The sequence below is a fragment of the Castor canadensis genome, chromosome X, assembly GCF_047511655.1.
Source record: "Castor canadensis chromosome X, mCasCan1.hap1v2, whole genome shotgun sequence".
Classification (NCBI taxonomy): domain Eukaryota; kingdom Metazoa; phylum Chordata; class Mammalia; order Rodentia; family Castoridae; genus Castor; species Castor canadensis.
Window position 1 is genome coordinate 119,678,939 of NC_133405.1, and position 22,234 is coordinate 119,701,172.

The window sequence follows — 22,234 nt, forward strand, 5'->3', positions numbered from 1 at the left end:
TCAATTTAACCTAAGTAAACCTGACAGGAAAGAATGATATTTGAAATTGAGGTTGACTTGCAGATCTCTTGCCTAAACTCTCAGACCTTGACTGGAAATAAATTCTGTGGTGATTAGGACCTGTGAAATCTACCCTTTGAAACTTACTGGAACAAGCTTTTAATACCCTCAGCAACTTTTATTTTTAACAGTGTCATCTCCAGTAAACCAGAGTGAAGTCTTACCATGGGTCAGTGATTTTTTTTTTGTCAGTGGCACTGTAATGTAATGCTTGAGCCTGGGAACATTTTGTATAGCAAGGATTTATTTTTCATATTTCTTCAAGCTGGAAAGTCTAAGATCTAAAGGTTGGCAATGGTGAGAGACTTTGTGCTCTATCATTACATGGCAGATGGCTAAAAGTAAGGTGGAGAGTGAGGAGGGGAGGAAAGAGGGAGGGAAGGGAGAGGGGAGAGGAAGCTCAACATAGACAAAAAGAGAGAGACACATGGGGGACAGACATGACAGAGAGGCAACAGAGGAGGGAGGAGTGAACAAGAGATAAAACAAAGAAAGATGGAGTGGGGAGTAAGAGTGAGATAGGACACAAGACTTAGAGGTAGAGATTGGGAGAGAGGAGAGCAAGTTTGTGTAAAATGATCCTTTGATAAAACTGACTCCCGCGATAGTGAATCCATTTGAAGTTATTCTCAGGATAATATTATTAATTCTTTCCTGAGTGTAGAACACACATGGCCTAACAACCTCAGATTACAACTGTTGCATGTTTTGTCGGGAAATATACATACCTTATCAGTCAGGAATGCCCTTTTTGTTTTATTAGTCCACCTATTCCTCATCTCCTTCTTCCTCTTAAATAGTCCCCCCTTCTACCTCAATGTCATCTTTCTAGATTCCACATATTAGAGAAACCTTGTGATATTTGTCTTTGAGTCTGGCTTATTCCCCTGTACAAAATCTCTAGTTCAGTCTATTCTCCTGAAAAATGACATGATTTTGTTGTCTTTATAGTGGAATATAATTCTTTGTGCATATATACCATATTTTCTTTATCCATTTATTTATTTATGGACTTCTAAGTTGATTCCATGACTTGGATATTGTGAATAGTGTTGCTATATCATGGGTGTTCAGGTGTCTCTATTATATCTTGACATGGATTACTTCAGATACATACTCTAGCATGGCATAGTAGCATCATATAGTATTTCTGAGTTTTCCACAGTGGTTGGACTAATTTACATTGCCTCCAGTAGTATATAGCAATTGTTCCCTCCCCCATCTTCATCAACATTTGTTGTTTTATGCTTTCTTGATTATACTTATTCTGATTGGGATGAGATGGAATCTCCACGTAGTTTGATTTGTAGTTTCCATATAGCTAAAGAAATAAAACATATTTTCATGTATTTATTTGTGGCTTTTATTCTTCATTTGGAAAGTGTTCTGGTCATCTGGCCACTTAGTGATTAGATTATTTTCTCTTTCAGTGTTTAATATGTTGAATTTTTTACATATTCTGCATGTTAATTCTCTGTTGTATGAATAGCTGGGAAAGATTATCTTCTCTTTTCTAGGTTGTCTGCTCACTCTGGATATTGCTTCCTTTGCTGAGCAAAAGCTGTCTAGTTTGATACAATCCTATTTGTTAATTATTGTTCTTTCCTCACCTGTTTGAGTCCAACTGAGAAAGTTATTTCTTAATATATTTCCCCCATGTTTTCCACTAGAAGTTTGAAAGTTTCAAGTCCTTTGTTAAGGTCTTTGACTAAAGTTAAGTTAATATTTTTTATAAAGGTTAAGAGATGGGGATCCAGTTTCAATTTTCTATATTTCTATATCTAGGGTTTTTTGATCTGATGGTAATGATTTTTTTATTAGCATATAATAGTTGTACAAGGGGATACATTGTGATATTTATATATATGTTTACAATATATCTTAATTAGATTCACTCCTTCCATTGTTCTCCCGCATTCCTTCCCCTCTTTCTTAGAACAATTTTAATAGGTTTCATTATTCTATTTTCATATATGAATACAAAATATATCCACCATATTCACTCTCATTCACCCTTTTCTTATGACCTTCCCCCTCTCACTGGTATCCACACCCAGACTAGACTTGTTTTACCTTCCTGTCCTTCATACTTTTAAGTGTGTATTGATAGTCTAAGAGGATTTTGCATTGGCATTTCAGACATGTATATTTCAAGTTTTAATCAGATTACCCCCCAATACTTACTCTTTCTCTATTTTTTCTACCTTATTATTCAATAGTGTACAATGCATTACCTTATGTTGTCTTCATATATAGATGGAATGTTTCAATATTTTTCCTTTTGTAGCATTCTCTTTCCTTCTCCTGCCTACTGTGGTCCCCTTAGATCCACTAATACAATCTTGTCTTCTCTGTCTCTCATATGTATGTGTGTGTGTGTGTGTAAGCATATGTATATAAGATCGTATTTGTATTTATGTATTTAACTTATGGGTCTAGCTTCTAGAAATGAGGGAACACATACGACCTTTGACCTTTTAAGTCTGGCTTATGTCATTTAACATCTTGTTCTCCAGTTCCACTCATTTACCTGTAAGCAACATAATTTCATTCTTCTTTATGGCTGGATAATACACCATTGTGTACATATACCACATTTTCTCGATCCATTCATCAGTTTTGGGGCATCAGGACTATTTCCAAAGCTTGGTTACTATGAATAGTGATGCAATAAAGATGGGTGTGTAAGTGTCTCTTGTATCCTGGAGCACATTCCTTTGACTATATGCCCAGGCATGATATCACTGGATCATATGGTAGTTCTATTTTTAGTTTTTGGAAGATCCTCTATAATGCTTTCCATAGTGGTTATGCTAATTTACGTTTTTACTCACAGTGTGTAAGTGTTCTTTTTCCTTTTTGGCACATGTTTGCTAAAATTTGTTATTGTTTGTGTTATTGATGATAGCCATTTTGAATGGGATGAGTTGGAATCTCAATGTCATTGTGACTTGCATTTCTCTTATGGTCAAAGATGTGTACTTCATCTTTTGAGAATTGTCTATTCAGTTCATTTCCCTGTTTTTCAGTGGGTTGTTTATTCTTTGCAAGATTAGTTTTTTGAGCCCCTTATATATTATCATTATTAATCCCTTGTCAACTGTGTATAGCTGGGAAAGATTTTCTGCCATTCTATAGGTTGTCTCTTCAGTCTAGTGACTGTTTCCTTTTTTGTGCAGAACCTTTTTTAGTTTCATGCAGTTCTATTTGTCAATCTTTTCTCTTAATGACTGAGATACTGAAGTTCTATTCGATAGAGTAATAATGTCGCCATTTTGTGAATCAGCAGCCAAAATGGCAGCCCCACTCTTAACAGAAATTCCCGTGCTCTAAGACAGCCCTACCCCTACCAGAGACTACCACGCACATGCTAACTTTCTCAAGCTCCCTCTTCTTTAAAAGCTATGCCCGGCCCAGAGTCTGTGCTGTGCCATCTTTCCCCGGCCAGCCTGGCAGTTTGAACCTGCCATTAAACTTTGCTCTTGGACGTGAGACTTTTCTTTGTGAGCAGTGTTTTTCCTAACACTATTTATAAAGTTATTATCTATGCTTTGTGGTCCAGTGTGTTCCCTATATTTTCCTGGAGTAATTTCACCATTTCAGACCTTATGTTAAGATCTTTAATCTCGTGAAACTAGGATGGCAGATAGTCAATAGACCCTGAAACCCTGACTTCCATGATTACAGAAGGATACTTCAGATTCATTGTAACAAGGATAGGGTAATATAGTTTTTTGCCAATTAAGATACTGCCAATACATAAGGTGAACATAATGTGCAACGACTAACCCTTAAATTAGCATTTTTTATCAGATAACAGCCCCAAAAGCCTCTGCACTGCAACTGGCTTGCTGCCTGCTGAAAAGCTATTTGTCCCTTTATTTTTTGGTGGGGGGCTTCATTTCTCCTCTCATGGAAGATCAAAAGTGCAATGCAGAGGACTGCAAAATGAGTTCTGCAAACATCTGCAATGTCCTGGACCTGCCATAATTTGTGGACACAGAACTTGTCTACCTGAACCATCCTGGAGCTGACTTGATCCCATCTGAGTGAATCTGCAACCCCACCAGGTGAGCAGGACACACATCTGCTCTGGAGGGAGCCACATAGCTCAGCACAGCAGGTGGGCAGATTACACTCCCCTTGGATAAAACTGATGGCCAAATAAACAAAGAGAATATTTCACCTCTGCTTGGTGAGGGTGGGGCAGAATGCTGAGCTGATCAAGCCTGGCGGTAGGAGTGGCTCAACTACACTCTGGTGAAAATAACACCACATCCTTCACCTTGGAGAAATTGGTAGTGAGCTGAAACTGACAGACTTTCCAGAGAAAAGTGATGGACCAAAAAGCTCAATTCTATCTCCCAGGCCTTCCCTGTGGGCAGTAGGGGCTGAGGCTGCCCACATACCAGCTCCTCATGAGAGCACTTTAGAGAACCCACCTACAAAAATAAGCAGTCCAGAGAGCCCATCCCCCAAGGAAAACCTGGACTCAAACACCCTGAGTGGATTCCCTCCCCCAAAGCTGACTCATAGGCAAGGGCAACATCCATTGCTATACAGCCCAGCATACAACCTTAGAAACAGGCAGAGACACAGAAAAAACCCCTGTTAAAAGGGTCAGCAACTGGATTAGAAATCAGAAAAATCACTTCTCTGCCTTTGGCTAAGATCAAGTGTAGTATCTGTTCTTATCAGTTTAATATCTGATATGCCCTCTATCTGAGGACAATATATTAAATGGATTTTTGGAATTAGGAGATGGAATAGGAGCTTGCTACGTCCACTCCATGCATTGGCCTGGTATTGCAGTACTTCTAAGAACAGTGCACTAAAAAAAAAAAAAGAAAGAAAAGAAAAGAAATCAGAGGAAAGATCTCAGAACTGAGAGGGAACTCATTCTGCTCCATAACAAGGAAGAAATTTGGACAATAAACATATATGTGTGTGTGCATGTATGGTATTTTTATTTTTTCAATTTGTTGTTACCTGTCTCCCTCTTCCATTCTGTCCAAATGACAATTTGCTTAGCCCACTCTTCTACTTTCTTTTCTCTGTCCATTTTTCTTCTCTCTTCTTCTTTTCTCTCATCCTTTCTTCTCATTACCTTAATCTTTTCCCCCTCTCTTGTCCCCCACTGCCTCTACTTCTAACACACTCATCAAGTAGTCTGTTATACAAACTTTACACATTATCCCCATCCACCCTATCCCTTAAAAATCCCTGACAGTAGCACCCTCCCCCACAAGGACTGAATAACACTTTACACATATAAGGTCCTAATTACCCTGTAGCCCCACACCTCATAACTCTTCTCTCCTCTCCCCATCCCCCGACCCTGACCCCTCTCCCAGCTCCATCTTTTCAATTACCTTAGTATTTATCTCTGTGCAAACAACTGCTGTCTCCCCAATACTGGCTATTTATAGATAATATCACCAAGGGTTTTTATATATTATGGTTTGGCATTGAGTCTGTGAATGTGTTGTTGCTAAGTTATACCATGAGGTCATGAAACAGAAATATTACTATAACCTAGCTAACAATTAAGCTATTCAGAGCATTGAAGTTAAGTCAAGGGAAAGATAACAGGTGACTAAAACACCCAGCTAACTAAGCAATAGCATATCAGCAAAGCACAAAATAGAAACATGGGGAGAAAAATAAGGCAGGGGAATATGACTCCTCAAAAGACTAACAATAACATAATAGAGGATTTAGTGGACAGTGAAGGGGATGAATCCCTTGTTGCAGACTTCAAAAGAATGTTGATTAGTTTGTTCAATGAGCGTAAAGAGGACATACAAAAAAAAAAAACCTCAATGACTCCCAGGAGAACACACACACACACAAAAAAAAAACTTGAGAAGATATAGAAAGTTAAATGAACTCAGAGAGGATTTCAACAAACTCTGAAATGAAACTAAGGAGAATATAAAAAAAGGGCATAAATAAGTTAAAGAAAACAGCACAAGATATGAAAGAGGAGATTAACAAAGATATGGAAAGTCTCAGAAAAAAGAATCAAAAAGAAATTAGGGAAATAAAAAGTTCCAAAGTCAAATAAAAAATACAGTTTAAAGCCACTCCAGCAGACTGGAACAAGTGGAAGACAGAATTTTAGGGTTTGAAGACAAAATAGATATTAAAGAACCAACATAAGAATTCTTAGACAAAAGACTCAAGAGCTTCTAAAGGAATAAGCAAGAACTCTATCAAAACACCACCTGCGAATCATGGGCATCAAAGAGAAGAAGTTCAAACCAAAGGAATGGGTAATATATTCAACAAGATAATAGCAGAAAATTTCCCAAATCTCAGAAAGAAGATGCCCTTTCAGATACAGGAAGCCTCCTGGTCACCAAATGAACATGACCAAAATAGAGCCTCTCCACAGCATGTTATAGTTAAAATAATTAACAAAGAGTACAAGGAAAGAATATTGAAGGCTGTAAGAGAGAAAAATCAAATAACATGTAAAGGTAAACCCATCAAAATAACAGCACATTTCTCAACAGAAACCTTAAAGGCAAGAAAGGCACAGAGTGAGTTGTTTTGAGCACTGAAAGAAAACAAATTTCATTCTAGGATACTCTACTCAGCAAAGATATCATTCAAAATTAAAGGAGGAATAGATATCTTCCTTGAAAAACAGAAACTAAAACACTACATGACTGCTAAATTACCACTACAGAAGAATCTGAAAGGATTCTTATACACAGAAGATGAAAACAACCATAGCCATGAAAGGATGGGAATTATTAAACCTCAAGAGAAGAGATGACAAGTAATCAGAGAGTCGCATGTAGCATAGTATTAGTTGCACACACACAAACCCTTACTCAACAAAAGCAACTAATAGAAAGAAGCACCACATACCTCTCAATATAAACACTGAATGTTAATGGCCTGAACTCCCCCATCAAAAGTCTCTAAGTGACAAGCAGTATTAAAGAGGAAGAGACAAAAATCTGTTGTTTAAATGAAACCCACCTTACAGACAGGCAGGAGCAAACATTACCTTAGGGTGAAAGGGTGGAAGAAGATTTACCATACTAATGGCTCTTAAAACAGGCAGGAGTAGCAATACTTATTCAGACAAAGTAGATTTCATACCTGAATTAGAAGAGACAAAAGAATCGTGCGACACCACCACTTATGGCCAAAGTGGTCCATGCTGGGAGTTGGTGGCATGGTGCAGAGCTCTTAGGAACCAGCAGCTTTGGCATGGACTAGTATCTGGTGACTGTGATTTGCAGGGTCTGCCATGGAGCCAGAGCAGATGCTGGAGGGACAGACACAGGTTGCAGAAAATCCTTACTCCGAGTACGGCCTCACAGACAACTTGGAGAGGATAGTGGAAAATGAGAAAATTAATGCAGAAAAGTCATCAAAACAGAAGGTGGGTCTACAATCTTTGCCAACTCGTGCCTACTTGGACCAGACAGTCATGCCTATCTTATTGCAGGGGCTGGCTGTGCTTGCAAAGGAAAGACCACCAAATCCCATTGAATTTCTGGCATCTTATCTTTTAAAAAACAAGGCACAGTTTGAAGATTGAAACTGACTTATTGGGAAGAAAAGAAAAATTTGGTTGCTACTGTAGATTTACATGATTAAGAGGCAGCTTTAATTGCCATGATTTCTCCCCCTTTTGGAAGTTTAAGAGCCATCAAGACAACAGAACTTATTTCCGGATTGGCAGAAGAGAACTTATTTCCCTTACTTGATTTAATCACCATACTTATTTAATGAGTGTCTTCTGTGCAATTTTTTTTCTCAAATCATCTTTGTTTTTAAAAGTGACCTTCAAAATAAACTGTCAAAATGCCAAAAAAAAAAGAAGAGACAAAAATGTTACTTCATACTAATAAAAAGAGCAATACATCAAGAGAAAATAATGCCCAATGTTGGCTCACCCAACTTCATTAAACATAAAATACTGGACTTAAAAATGCAGATAAATCCCTGCACAGTGCTGATAAGAGACCTCAATATTCCTCTATCACCAAAAGATAGGTTATGCAGGTGAAAAATTAACAAAGAATCTCTAGAATTGGGTGATACCATAGATCAAATGGACCCGACAGACATCTACAAAGTATTCCATTCTGCAACAGGACAAAATCCATTCTTCTCAGCAACCCATGGAACTTTCTCCAAAATAGACCATATTTTAGATCACAAAGCAAGTCTTAACAAATATGAGAAAATTGAAATAACCCCCTGAATACTGTCTGACCACATGCAATAAAACTAGAACTCAACAACAAAAGAAACTGCAGAAAATGCTCAAACACCTGGGGACTGAACAACATGTTGTTCAATAATCAGTGGGTCATAGAAAAAATAAAGGAAGAAATCAAAAAGTTTAGGGAATTTAATGAGAATAAAAGCACAACCTATCAGAATCTGTGGGACACAGCAAAGGCAGTTCTAAAGGAAAGTTTATAGCCATGAACACATATATTAAAAACACAGAAAGATCTCAAAAAATGACCTAATACACTTAGAAAAACAAGAACAAGCTAAACCCAAAACTATAAGAAGAAAAATAATAAAACAAGGGCTGAAATCAACAAAATAGAGAACAAAAACACCAAAGAATCAACAAAACAATAAGCTGGTTCTTTGAAAAGATAGGTAAGATTGACAAACCTGACTAAAATGAGGAAGCAAAAGAACCAAATTAATAAAATTAGAAATGAAAAAGGGGAGCAAACAACAAAAACCAAGGAATTCCAGGGAATCATTACTGGCTACATTGAAAACCTATATTCAAATAAATTAGAAAGTCTTGAATAAATGGACAAATTTCACGAAACATTTGACCATCCAAAGTTGAACTAAGAGGATATTAATCACATAAACAGATCTATAACAAGCAATGAAATTGAAGCAGCAATAAAAAATCTCCCACCCAAAAAACTTCTAGAACCTGATGGATTCACCACTGAATTTGCCAGATCTTTAAAGAATAACTAATACCAACACTCCTCAAACTTTTCTACAAAATAGAAAGGGAAGGAACACTGCCAAACTCATTCTATGAAGCCAGCATTACATTCAACTCAAAACCTGACAAGGATGCAACAACAAAAAAAGAGAATTACAGGCCAATCTCTTTAATGAACACAGATGCAAATATCCTCAAAATATTTGCAACCCAAATTCAACAACATATCAAAAAGATCATGGACCATGATCAAGTCAGTTTCACCCCAGAGATTCAGGGTTGGTTCAACATACACAAATCATTAAATGTAATACAGCATATTAACAGAAGCAAAGACAAAAACCACATGATCATCTTAATAGGTCCAGAAAAAGACTTTGATAAAATTCAACATCCACTCATGAGAAAACCTCTGATGAAACCAGGAATAGAAGGAGTGTAGTTTAGCATAACAAAGGCTATATATGTCAAGTGCACAGCCAACATCATACTAAGTGGGGAAAAGCTAAAACCATTTCCTCTAAAGTCAGGAATGAGCCAAGTGTGCCCGCTCTCTACTGTGATTGAACACAGTCTTGGAATTCCTAGCCAGAGCAATAACAAAGGAAGAAGAAGTAAAGAGAATACAAATTGGAGAAGTTAAACTTTCCCTATTTACAGATGACATGATGTTATACCTAAAACTCCACTAAAAAACTCCTAAACACCATAAACACCTTCAGCAAAACAGCAGGGTACAAAATGAATTTACAAAAATCAGTAACCTTTCTATACACCAACAATGAAACAGACTGAGAAAGAATAGAGGAAAATAATTCCATTTACAATAGCCTCAAACAGTATACAATACCTAGCAATAAATGTAACAAAGGATGTGAAAGGCCTCTATAAGGAAAACTATAAACCATTGAAGAAGGAAATCAAAGAACACTACAGAAAATGGAAAGATCTCCCATGCTCCTGGTTTGGTAGAATCAATATTGTTAAAATGGCTGCATTACCAAAAGAAATCTACATGTTTGATGAAATTTCCATCAAAATTCCTATGGCATTCATTACAGAAATTGAAAAATAAACCCTAACATTTATTTGGAAGCACAAAAGACCATGACTAGCCAAGGCAATACTGAGCAAAGTGAGCAATTCTGGAGGTTTCACAATATCTGACTTCAAACTATATTACAGAGCCATAGCAATAAAAACAGCATTGCACTGGCACAAAAACATATATGACAACCAACAGAACAGAATAGAAGTCCTATATATGAATCCATGCAGCTACACCCACCTAATTTTTGACAAAGGCACCAAAAACATATCATGGGGAAAAGACAGCCTCTTCAATAAATGTTGCTGGGAATACTGGATATCTGCCTGTAGAAAACTGAAACTAGATCCATGTTTGTCAGTTTGTCACTCTGTAGAAGTAACAACTCAAAGTGGATTAAGGACCTTATATATAAGACCTGAGACTGAAGCTAGTGCAGGAAAGAGCAGGGAACACACCGGAATTAATAGACATAAGCAATGACTTCCTAAATAGAACTCAAATGACTCAGCAACTAAGTGAAAGGATTGACAAATGGGACTACATTAAGTTAAAAAGCTTCTGCACAGAAAAAGAAATGGTCTCTAAATTGAAGAGACAGCACACAGAATGGGAGAAAATCTTTTCCAGGTACACATCAGGCAAGGGATTAATAACTAGAATGCACAGGGAGCTTAAAAACCTGCTCTCCCCATTTCAATGAAGAAATGGGCAAATGAACTGAACAGAGCTTTTTTCACAGGAAGAAGTCCAAATTGCCAAAAAGTATATGCAGACATGCTCAACATCCCTGGCCAGAAATGAAATGCAAATCAAAACCACGTTAAGATCCCACTTACTTAACTCCTGTCAGAATAGCTGCCATCAAGAACATAACAGATGTTGTGAAGATGTGGGGGGAAAAGGAACCCTCATACTCTGCTGATGGAAATGTAAATTATTATAATCCTATGGAAAACAGTATAGAGGATTTTCAAAATACTGAAAATAGAACTAGCATATGATCCAGTAATACCACTCCTAGGGATATACCCACAGGAATGTAAGTCAGGTTACAACAAAGGTACATGCACACCCATGTTTATTGCAGCATTATTCACAATAGCTAAGCTATGGAAACAGTCAAGATATTCCATTACTGATGAATGAATTAAGAAAACAGTATTTATATACAATACAATTTTATTCAGCCACAAAGAATAATGAAAAATTTCTATTTGCAGATAAATGGATGGAACCGGAGAACATCATCTTAAGTGAAATTAGCCTGGTTCAGAAGGCCAGAAGTCTCATGTTCTTTCTCATATGTGGAATATGGACATAATACAAATTCAGTAATATTATGATAAACAAGTCACGCTAAGAGGAGGTCACATATGAGAGAGTGAGGGTAAAGGAAGGATGTTAAGAAGGTGAATATGGTTGATGTACTAACTATACAATACTGAATATAGAATTTTTAGACCTGCTGAAATCACCATAAGAAGGTGGACTAAGGTAAAAAGAGGAAAAATAGAGAAGATGGACCTGTTTGGGTTATAATACACATATATACATGGAGGTGTCACAAGGAAATTCCTTGTGTAGCTACCTAAAACAAACAAAAATGTCACTTTTTTTCTTTTTTACAAAATTGGATAACAGGAGGGTGGAACAGGTCTTGCCTGGGGGCTTGGTACCTATGGGAGGGGGGAGGAAGGGAAAGTGTGTGAAGTAGTGAATATAGTGAAAATACTGTGCACACATGTATGTACCAGCAGACAGAGAGAAATAACAAAAATAAGGGCCAAGATTGATGAAATTGAAACCAAACAAACTATACAAAGAATCAATGAAACAAAAAGTTTGTTCTTTGAAAAGGTTAACAAGATTGACAAACCCTTAACCAACATGACAAATGGAAGAGGGAGAAGACCCAAATCAATAAAATCAGAGATGAAAAAGGGGACATAACCACAAATACCAATGAAATCTAAAAAATCATTAGAGAGTACTTTGAAAACTTTCATTTAAGTAAACTGGAAAATCTAGACAAAATAAATAAATTCCTAGATGCATGCAAACAACCAAAATTGAACCAAGAAAGTATTAACCACCTAAATAGTCCTATTACATGCAATGAAATTGAAACAGTAATAGTATCCCTAGCAAAGAAGAGCCCAGGACCTGATGGGTTCATGGCCGAATTTTACCAAACCTTTAAGAAAGAATGAACATCAATACTCCTCAAACTTTCCCAGGAAATAGAAAGGGAAGGAACACAACCAAACTCATTCTATGAAACCAGCATTATTCTCATTCCAAAACCCAATAAAGACATAACCAGAAAAGAGAATTATAGACCAGTATCTTTAATGAATATAGATGCATAGATTCTCAACAAAATACTGGCAAACAGAATTCAACAACATGTCAAAAGGATCATACACTATGACCAAGTCGGCTTCCTTCTAGGGATACAAGAATGGTTCAACACACATAAATCAATAAATGTAACATAGTACATAAGCATGACCATGTACAAACTCAGAAGTAGAATATGTTTGTAACAATATAACTACTGCATGGAACTTGGGGAAAGAGGGAAAGGAAAAGAGAATAATAGAGCAACAGTAGTATTGCATAACACAAGATGTGAAGGTAGAGGATATAAGGATGTGTATTGAAAAATGTTGAAAAATGGGGTGGGAAGTAAAGGGGGACAGTAATCAAAGGGATTGAACAGATTAAAGTAAAGCACACCCACAGTGGGCATACAATGAGACACCCCTTTGAAAGTCAACTCAAATATTAATTATGAAAACCTGGACTGTAAAATAGGCACAGTGTGTGTTGGGGGAGGTCACTAGCAGGAGGGAGGAGGGTGAAGGAAGGACGTTAAAGTGACAGTATATGGTAGATGTACTTCATATACCTATATAAAACAGGACTAGAAAACCTCTTGCAATTGCTTTAAGTAGGGTGGAGAGGGGGCTGAGGGGGAGAGACAATGGGGACAATGTAACTAATGTACAATGTAAGTCTATTTGGAATTGTCACTATTAAACCTCCTCTGTATCATGAATATATCTTAATAAAACTTTATTTAAATAAAAAACAAAGTTGGACAATAGGAGGATGGAACAGGTCTTGCCTGGGGGGTTGGTGCTTATGGGAGAGGGGAGGAATGGTAAGTGTGTGGGATGGCAAATATAGTGCAAATAGTGTTTACACATGTATGTAAATGGAGAAATGATACCTCTTGAAGTTGGATGAAATATTGTGTAGACATCAACAGCCTATGGAACTTTCTCCAAATTAGAACACATCGTAGGTCATAAAACAAACCTCAACAAATGCAAAAATTGGAATAATCTCCTGTATAGTCCCCTAATAGACCACAATGAAATAAAATTAATAATCAATAGCAAGGAAAACAACAAAAGTCATTTAAACTCAAGATATTGAACAATACACTTTGGAACAATCTATGGGTCATTGAAGAAATTTGGAAAGAAATTCCTAGATTTAAATGAAAATGAGGACACACAATTTATCAGAACCTGTGGGACACAGCAAAGGCAGTTTATAGTCATGAGTGCACACAACAGAAAATTACAGAGATCATGGATACATGATCTGATGAAGCATCTCAAACTCTTGAAAAATAAGAGCAAGCCAACCCAAAAACTAATGGATGGAAAGAGTATATAAAAATCAGGGCAGAAATCAATGAATTGGAGACCAAAGAATGATAGAATGAATCAATGAAACAAAAAGTTGGTTTTTTGAAAAAAGTAAACAAGATCAATAAACTTCTAGCCAAAGTTACTAAAAGAAGGGAGGATGGTTACTAAGGCATAGAAGCAGGCAGCATGACCTCTGTGACTCCGGAGCCTTGCTGAGATGCTTGAGACATACTTGGTGGAAATAAAGCACCAAGGAGAATCAGAACTTCAACACCCTGAAAACCTAGCCCGTGGAAAGCTTCTCCATGCCACACTGCACTAAGAAAACAGGAGGGCTCCCACCACTGACAGACGCCAGCTCCAAACCTGTTAGAAGACATTCAGCATACTAAACAGGGGGTTGGCTGATGGATCAATATCCTTGCCACAGAGAAAGGAAGTGAGGCAAAGAAATAAACCCCCAGTAATCAAGCACAGCCAAAAGCCAACTCTAAAGCAGGACAGCTGGTGGGCTACAGAGCTGATACTGGAACCTTAGGATAACATACAAACTTAAACTGACACACCCCACTGAGTGATGAATCGACCAAGCAGCTGCCTCTTAAAGACAGAAGAAAAAAAAAAACAACAAACACTACCCAACCACCTGGCAAGTCTATGACAGAGCTTCTGCTTAAATACCAACACCAGGATTGGATGCTGGAGGAGTAACACCAGAACTTAAAATAAGACTAAAATTCTATTGTTCCTGAACCTGGAATTTTTGTTTGTTTGTTTTACTGTTTGTATGCTCTGATTCTAGTTTGTTTCTGTTTGTTCATCACTCCACATTCATTTCTTTGGTTTTTTTTTGGTTAGTTTTTGTGAATTACCAAATACTAAATTACACCCAGAACAGGGAAAGAAAAAGCACATACACACTTAGCTAAAAACTCAATACAGCCACAAAACAAAATTAAACCAAGGGAAAGAAAACATGTGACTGAAACCACCAACTAGCCTGTCAAGAACATAGTTGCACAGTACAAGGTGGAGCAATGGGAGGACAAAAAAGGGATAGTAATCATTCTCTCCACCAAAATAATTTAATACAGGATTCAGAGGGAAATGAAGAAAACTGATATGCAGTTCTAGACTCCAACAAAACAAAAATCAATGACACCAAGAAACTCAATGATGCCCACATGAACGTTCTCAAAGAAGAAACCCTGCAAGTAATCACTGAGAATTTCATGGAGATGTTACTAGACATGGTTAACCAAAACGTAAAGAGGCACTCAAGAAATTTCAAGACACCAAAAATAAAGAATATGAGAAGACAGAAACAAATAAATGAACTCATAGGAGCCCTAAATAAACACCAAAGTGAAACAGATAACACTATAAATAGAGAGATAAATGAATTAAAGATAAAAATAGACAATATTAAAGAGGAAATGATCCATGACATGGAAAACCTCAGAAAAAAGAATGAAACAGAAATACAAAACAAAATGGAAGGCAACTCCAGCAGATGAGAACAAGTGGAAGACAGAACCTCAGAACTGAAAGATAAAATGGAAATTAAAGGAAAAACTGAAGAGCTATTAGTCAAACAACTTGAGACCTCTGAAAGGAATATGCAACAACTCATTGACTCCATCAAAAGACCAAATCTGACAATCATGGGTACTGAAGAAGGAGAAGAGGTACAAGCAAAAGGGATTCATAACAAATTCAACAAAATAATAACAGAAAATTTCCCAAACCTAGAGAAAGGTATGCCCATTCAGGTACAGTCAGCCTCCAGGGCACCAAATAGACTTGACCAAAATAGAACTACCCCAAAACATATAATCATTAAAACAACAAGCACAGAGAATAGAGAAAGAATATTGAGGGCAGTAAGAGAGAAAAAACAAAAAACATACAAGGGTAAACCCATCAAAATTACAGCAGATATCTCAATGGAAACCTTAAAAGCAAGAAGAGCTTGGAGTGAGGTATTCCAGGGACTGAATGAAAACAACTTCAACACTAGAATACTCTATCCAGCAAAACTATCATTCAAAATAGATGGAGCAATAAAACTCTTCATGATAAACAAAAACAACATATGACCACCAAGCCACCACTACAAAAGATTCTTCAAGGAATTCTGCACACAGAAAATGAAAGCAAACAAAACCATGAGAGGACAGGCAGCACAAAACCACAGGAGAAGAAAAGACAAGGAAGCAGAGAGTAATGTTAATTCAGCTGCACACAATCAGACCCTTAAACAACAAAAGCAACTAAATGACAGGAATCACCACATAGCTATCAATATTAACACTGAATGTTAATGTACTTAATGCCCTCATCAAGAGACACCATTTGGCAAACTGGATTAAAAAGGAAGATCCAACAATCTGTTGTTTAGAAGACACCCATCTCATTTACAGAAACAAGCACTGGCTTGGGGTGAAAGGCTGGAAGAAGATTTACCAAGCCAATAGCCCCCGACAACAGGCAAGTGTAGTGACACTTATTTGAAACACAGTAGAATTCAAACTTACATTGATCACAAATGAGATAAAGAAGGACACTCCATACTAATAAAATGAGAAAAACACTGAAAGGAAATAACAATTATCAGCCTATATGCACTCAACGTCAATGCACCCAGTTTCATCAAACATACTTTCAAGGACCTAAAAGCATATATATGCTCCAACACAGTGGTAGTGGGAGACTTTAATACCCCCTATCACTAATAGATGGGTCATCAAAACAAAAAATCAATAAAGAAATTATAGAACTAAATCACACCATACATCTGGGCTGTGATTTTTGAAATCTCCTGGATTAGTCTCTAAGCTTGCCTGCTTTAGGGAGCTTCAGATATCTGAGCTCTCTGCCAGGGAAAGGTAGGTGCTTTGCTTTGGAGATTTTCCTCAGGCAGATTGTCCACCAATTCCCTACTGTAGTTCCCTTGAACTTCTCAGCTCACTAGAAGTCAATGACTCTTGGCAACCAGCCTCTCTGAGTACCTCAGACTCAATCAGAATGCCCTTTCTCAGGATGGCACCTTGCCACAGCTCTCTGGGTTATGGGTGTTAGACTGAAAAGCACAGAGAGATAGACAAGGAGAAGGCTCAACTGTGAGCACAGGTTTATTCAGGAGAAGAAACCTGCAGAGGTGTTCTCCAGCAGATGCTAGAACCCACTGTCACTTACAGACCAGGGGTTTTATAAGAGAGGAAGGACCTGGTAAAGAGTAGGGAAGTTTTTTTATTGTGATTTGTCCATTGTCTGTTGCTAGGGTAGTCAAAGAACTAGGACTTGTGTTCTGGTACAGGTGCTAGGAAATAGGACATTTTGGTCATAGACCTATGGCAGGAATAGGACACTGCTGAGGTAGTCAAGGACCTTGGTCTTGTGTTCTGGCACAGGTGCTGGGTAACAAGATGTTTCCCTTGGGGGGCCCATTTCTATAGGAGCTAACCAACTCTAGGGTCAATCAGTGTTTAAGAAGGCATAAATGATGTCATGTTGAGGCCTAACGTTACTATCTTTTAGTTGTTATAAAAGAAAGAGAAGGGAAAGAAGAAGTTTGGAAAGAAGGCAGTAGGGTTTCTGGGCAGTGAGGATCATCTGGCTACTTTCTGCTGATTAAGGGTGTTGTCTAGGTTGGGTTGTGGTTGAGATTGGAAATGTGGAAGGAATAGAATGTTGTGTATTTGTTTCTGTATTATGGTCATCTAGAAATAAGGTTGAGAAGACATGGTCCAAAAAAAGGAGAAAAATCATTAATAAGGGACTTAGCACTGAAACAACCTAGGGGAACCCATTTTAAAATAACTCCATTAGCATAGACTACCACTAAAAAGATATGTTTGAAGCCAGCAGAAATAGTCATTTTTGTCTTTACTTAAATAGAAGGCTATGGCCAAAACTAAGTTTGTTTTCTGTCAGAGGTGCTTGCAAGGGTTTGGAAGTCTAGTAGCCATATGTAAGAACACTTCTTTAAGACTATTCACCAAATCCTCTATTTTGTGATTATTAACCTTTTGAGGAGTCATATTCACCTGCCTTCCTTTATTTCCTGTGCTTTTATTTTGAGATTTTTCTCATGTGTTGTTGATTAGTTGGTTGGGGGTTTTACTCACCTGTTATCTTTCCCTTAACTTAATTTCTGTGCTCTGGTTGCTTAGCTATTAGCCAGGTTGTTGTAACATTTCTGTTCACTGACCTGGTGGCATAACTTAGCTGTAACAAATTCACAGATCCAGTGGTGAACCAGTTATTTAAATAATATATAGACTCCTTTTAGTATTATCTATAAGCATCAGGTATTGGAGAAATAACAGTTGTTTGCATAGAGACCAATACTTAGGTAATTAAAATGATGGGGATAGAAGAGAAGACAGGGGTGGGACAAGGACTAGAGGAGGAATGAGGTGTGGGGGATATGGGGTATAAGGATTTAATGTGTGTAAAGGTGTAGTTAAGTCATTGTGTGTGAGGGTGCTACTGTCAGGAATTGTAAAGGGATAGGAAGAATGAGAGTAATGTGTAAAGTTGGTACTCAGTGAGTGGTTAGTGTGGAGGGGATAGAGACAGTATGGGGAAAAGGAGGGGGAAGAGAGGAAGATAAGGAGAGGGAAGGAAGAAAAAAGCAGAGAAAGAAAAAAATAAGGGGAGAAAAGTGAAAATGGTATCAGAGAGGGATAAACAAATTAAAATTTCAACAGAATGAAAAAAGGATGTAAGTATCAAAAAATTACATATGTGCTTATATACATGTGTGTATATATATATACACACATGTATATATATGGTTCAAATTTCTTCCTTGTTATGGAGAGGAGTGGGTTTCATCTGAATTCAATGACTGCATTGGGTGCTTCCCTCTGATTTCTAATCTGTGTGCTGTCCCCTCTTAGGATTGATATGCTGGCCTGTGTGGCAATTGATGGTGCTCTTTTCTACCAGACAAGTTTGGGGTGGTTACACTCAGGGTATTTAATCCCAGCCTCTTCTTGGGGAAAGTGAGAAGTCAGGGTTAGCTTGTTTGAATAAGCAGGTTATCTAAAGTAGTCCTGTGAGGAGTTGATGTGTAAGTAGTGGCCAGCCCCTTTTGCCCAGCTGGGAGCTGGAATTAAGCTATTTTGTGCTCTGTCTGGGAAGGCTGCTAGTTTTAGCTCACCACCAGTTTCTCCAAGGTGGTCAAATGTGTTATTTTACACACACCTCCCTCACACAGGCTGTTTCAACCCAGTATTTTATAGAAAAAGTCCCACTGGCTGTGCCACCCCACCCCTACCAGTTAGAGCTAGAATTTTCCCTTCGATTATTAGGCCAACAGTTTTGTCCAAGAGGGATGTAATCTGCTCCCAAGCTATGCTCAACTATGTGGTTTCCTCCATAGCAGATGGCGTAGCACATTCACCTGAAAGGGTTGTAGTTTCTCTTGGTGGTGTCCAGATCGGTGGCCCCAGTTGCAAGCAGGCAGCAGTTAGAGGTTCCGTGTCCATGAATTTTGGTGGGTCCAGGACAACCCAGGTGCTTTCAGAACATGTTCTCTGCATTAAGGTTTTGTTCTTCAGAGAAAGGAAAAGAGAAAAAGAAATCAAGGAGAAACCATTTTCAGTGGACCAGCATGGCAGCTGGCAGCCATAGTGCCCAGGCTTCTGGGGCTGTTATGTGCCATAAAGATAATTTAAAGGTTAGTCATTATACATTTTTTGCCTATAAATTGGAAGTATCTTACTTGGTGAAGAAGCCAGCTTACACAATCTTTGCTACTGCGAATCTGCTGTCTGTGGTCTCTTAACACAGAAAAATTTTCTGGCAAATTGTGGCCATATAATGGTCACCCTCATCAGTTCCCTCTCAGGTTCCGCAGTTTGACTCGTGGGAGGGCCTTCAGTTGCTCCCTTTCTATGCCTATTACTGTCATCTTGTCATCAGAGCTCTATTTCTCTCTCATCCTGAAGAGGAATTGAGGGCTACCTCTTCTCTGCTTGACATCTATTTCTGCATCTCCCAGGACAGACAGCACAGAAATTATGTGCTACTGCATTGTTATGGTTTTCATGATCCACTCTTTCCTTGGAGTCCTCACTGGAATTCCTGGCACAACCTAGAAATTTTTTTATGCCTGGGCTGAATTATCCTTTCTCCAACTAAGAATCTTAACTACCCTGAGACCCCAGAGATCTAAGTCAGAGTTAACCATATCTGGCCATAGCTAGCTGTTTCGGGATAGCTGCCAGTAGGGGCAAGACTACAACATTCACTCACTGTTCTGGTGTTGGTCATCCTTTTAGTCCTCAGGATCTGAGATCCTCCCTCTAGTGACCTGAATCTGTCAGAGTGGGAAGTGAGTGTGAGACACATCTAGATACCCTTGTCTAAAGCATCCTAGAGCTGAAATGAGCAGGACATTGTGGGATGCTTTCTCTTCTAGTTCAGTTGCTCTCTTTGCTCCTTGCTTTGGGTCCTCTCACAGAATATTTCCATGACTAACACTTATTCTCTTATGCTATAGGCATTATTATACTATGACCACTTAGGACGATTAAAGGGTTACCTCACCTTAACTGAACTGCCTGTGGTCAAGCATGGCTGACAGTCTGGGAGTAATTTTGTAATGTCTATGATTTAAATGCTTCTTTTAATCCCCAGAGTCTTCAGCTTGACTCTGGCATGATCTTGTATTCTTCCTTGCACTAACTTGTACCTGGTTCCTTAGACCAAGTGTCTCACTTCCTTAAGATGCACCAAAAGGAAAGAAATGTGACTCATCATGCCAACTTTCCCAGCGTTGCTAAGGGGTAGCAAGGCATGCCACATCAATGGCCTGGCTCTGTGTGGGCCCATCTGTCCTTAAAGGGGTACTGCCATTCTTATTTAAGGTCATTATTTTGACTTTGGTTTTGGACTAGTTTTCCATTTTCTGCTAAATGGGGTGCTCCTGTTAGACCAAGATCTCAGCGGCCTGAGCCTACTCCAAGACAAAATGACAGGACACTTAATCATGACAGCTTTTCTCTGAGCCTCCTGGAGCTCACAGCAGGGGCACTGTACATTCCCTTTATTCTAGGGTAGGATCCTTTATTCTCATTTAGGGGCCCTCACCTTGTCTCCTAACCTGAACTGGAACACCTTTATGAGGCCACTCTGAGACCAAGGTCACTTTTCTGTAATCTCCAAATTGGAAGTCAGGAGGAGCTACATCTGACTACAGCTGTTGGAGATCTTTTGAGAGATGATAATAGCTTCAGAATTCAATGAAACTCCACTGTTTTGGGGACAGTGGCTCCTTCACCCCTCACTTAGGTTTGAGCCAGGTAGTCTATTGGACTTCTCATCTGTAGATGTGAGTTTGTCAACCTCAGACCAAAGTCTTTACTGTACTGAGAAACCAGTCAGAGAGATCAGGTTCTAATCTTTTGCTACCTGCCTGATACCCTCTTTGGGGGTGTCTACTCATCAACAGTCAGTGTCCTGACATTAAATCCATCTACAACCTATAAGAACCTACCACTCATGCAGAACTGGAACTACTGCCCTAAGCACAAGACCCTTAACTCCCTGAGATACCAACAGGGTCTCAGAAGGAAAGGACATGGCAGCTCTTCCCATGGCCACCTTGAATAGAGAGTAAGATACACTTTCAGGATCCCATGCTGTTTTGGAGTGGGAAATTTCTAATTCCTCATTCAGCATCCTCACCTTGTTATCCATGAGACTGCAACACCATGGTTAGAATAAGTTTCATATCCTTGAGGACCTGGGAGAATAAATGGGATTCTCAGTTTTTCAGTCTGCCTGGAGACATCTAGATATCATAGTAGTAATTGCTTAGTCTTTCAGGAACCCATATATCCTAGATCATTGACCTCCAGAATCCTCATTTATGGGGCCCCCATTTCTCACCCTTTCTCTTTGTCTAAAGATGGGGAATTTAACACATGACTGCATACACAGGCTCCATATGAAATGGAGAAACTATAGCACAACTCAGAAGGTATAGGACAGGTACACTGTTAGAGAAAAAACACACTGATCCATTCCTTTCATTCACTAGGCAGACTTAAGCCTATTGTGTAACTTTGTTTTAAATGCATTTACTTTCTCTTTCTCTAGGGAAATGTCAGATCAGGATGATAGTTCATGTTATCTGACATTGCATATGTAGATGATAGTGCTGTCACCTGAATATTATTTTTCCTTTCTTTATTCACATTACATATTTATTCAGCATTATTATTTTAACAGTGTATTCAAAGCAATCTTTGGATACTAGATTTTTAATCTTCTGAAATATATTTTGGAGTATTGAGAAGAAAAATAAATTGCAAGATACATTATCTAGCTGAAGCTTGGAAGACTGAGACATTTTGGGTACTAGACAAATCCATACCAGGAGACTATTACCAGCTCTGTTAACTACATGCCAGTGATCTTGAGAGATTCACAAGTTACTCATCTGTGAATTGGGTCTGCCAAGTACTAACTACTAATAATATTGGG

General features: G+C 38.3%; 1 long non-coding RNA gene, 1 other non-coding gene and 1 pseudogene across 4 annotated transcripts in view; all 3 read left to right on the top strand.

Moving 5' to 3' along the window:
• The window catches only part of LOC141419584 (uncharacterized), a 192,072-nt gene that overhangs the window by 44,997 nt on the left and 124,841 nt on the right, over positions 1-22,234 (top strand). The gene's annotated exons all lie outside the window — the stretch shown is intronic.
• LOC141419975 (U2 spliceosomal RNA) lies at positions 4,708-4,897 on the top strand. The gene has a single exon (XR_012444700.1). It is a non-coding gene; the product is annotated as a U2 spliceosomal RNA (small nuclear RNA).
• On the top strand, positions 6,565-8,390 carry LOC141419686 (protein dpy-30 homolog pseudogene; annotated as a pseudogene).